Below are 2,072 nucleotides of genomic sequence, written 5' to 3'. Positions count from 1 at the left end.
TCTGATCGTGCACAAGCTGTCTACGGTGGAAAGCTTCTCCTCATCTCATCCAATGAGAAGAGCTGTTCAGCTCTCTGCCTCTGTGCTTCATCCAAATTCAGATCTAGCTGTGCTGATAGAATTGGGTGAACTCAAAAGTGTATCTGCACCCATGGTCCGCCCACCCTGCATATTTGGCTGGCTTAAGCCAAGCTAAATGTAGTGGGTCAGGCTAGGGTTATAATGTAGTCCGTTTAAGCAAATGTATTGGGTTCAGGTTGAAATCTACCCAACTCGATCTGGCCAGATAGCTAATGGGTCGCAGGTTGGGTTTTTTGGTCCATTTAGTAAACAGTTTGGGCACTCGGCTGACCTTGATCTGACCCGAACCTGACCGATTGCCACCTCTACTTGTAGGTTTGCACCCGGGCTGAGGGGCTGGGTCTGGCTTGTGTGTACCTATTTTGGCTTGGTTTGGTCTGGTTTGATCCTCATTGACTATGGGTTGTTCTGGGGCCTGTTTTGCTGGTGGGCTGGACCTGACCAAACAGCTCTATGGGTGACCCCCATATGAAAAGTGGATAATTTAAAAGACATGCCGAAGACCCACATCCAGCATGCAGGTGTCTGGTCTGATGAGCTGTGGTTTCTGCAAGCTTTGATAAACGGCAGGTGCCACTCATGCCGGACTAGGCTAATTCAAGTGCTACAGGTGCATGTGAAGAGAATCCTCATGAGGGAATAGTTGGAGAGCAAGTGCAGATTTTGGCGCCATTTCTAGAAGTAAACCCAAAAAAAAAAAAAAAAAAAAAAAAAACATTGGATTGGCGTCCATGTAAATGTATCCAAACCATTGGTTAAGTGGTCCAACACTTGAATTAAACAACACGTAACTACGAACTGAAAGAAGGCTTTCCAATTTATTGAAGAATGGTTGAAAAATAATCATGTGTGATTTGGGAAGTCGCCTGTTTCAGTCTTAATGATCATGCACCAATTTGGTGGATGGAAATGATAGCTGGTCCTTGACGCATACACCCAACCAACAAGCCTGGCCTGCCGTGCTTGGACGTATTACAGATAGGAACATAGACCAGGCCCTGATGAATTTCAGGATGGGCTTGGGCTCAAATCATTTTAGCCGGACCCAACTTTCTATGTGCATGCATCCTCCAGCTATGCCATTCCAGTACTCGATTAGGCAGCGCATGCATCTTGAATGCAGACCATTAATTTCATTCCTAGGTGCACATGGCCCACTTGATCAAGTGAGAGATTAGGAGCATTAAAAGTTGGAAATAGGAATTTCATCAATTTTGGGCGGGACCTAGACATTAAATTCTTGGATCTCTATGCAAGGCCCATCCTGGGATCAGGCCTTGAGCACCAAACCAGCCCATCACCACCGCTCTCTGCGATTATTGTTAGCAAATGGTGGCTCTAACGTATGATAAAAAAAATCATCTCCTTGAGAGCCTTGGTCGCTGCTTAAACACTATCAGGGAAGTCAAAAGAAGGAAGCAGATGCCTTCTTATTTATTCATTTATTTTTCCCTATAAAATGAATTATATAAGACCCTTGCCCGAGAACAATGAAGCCTATTTTGGTTGAAGTGGGAGCACCTGTTTCAGTGATCCAGGGCGTCGATTTGATGGACGACACAACGAATCCCCGACTGAGAGAATCACAACTCTCCAACCAGCAGCCTGAAAATACACTAGAAATGGAAAGAAAAACAACAACAGGATGAATTCTTTCAAGAAAGAACCAAAATTCTGAATGGGAAGTGGCAAAGATCTTTCGACCTGGGAGTAACAAAGTGGGACACATGAGGTCGTGAATTGCCAAAACAAGGGTCCACTGCTACAGCAGGGAGCTTCTTCCCATAGATATCATGAATTAATGAAAAGGGTAGGCTGAAGTTCTTTTCAACGTTTATCTTGTTGGAAAGGGAACAGTCAATTGACATTTTGAGTTAAAACCATGTTCCTTTGTGTTTGAATGCACTTTTGCATCACCTATCTTATCCCCACTTCACAAAATAGGCACTCAAAAGCCAACTCAAGCATCAAGTCGATGGCAAAAGAAAGCA

Source organism: Magnolia sinica, chromosome 14, assembly GCF_029962835.1.
Source record: "Magnolia sinica isolate HGM2019 chromosome 14, MsV1, whole genome shotgun sequence".
Lineage (NCBI taxonomy): Eukaryota > Viridiplantae > Streptophyta > Magnoliopsida > Magnoliales > Magnoliaceae > Magnolia > Magnolia sinica.
This window is presented reverse-complemented; position numbering follows the sequence as displayed.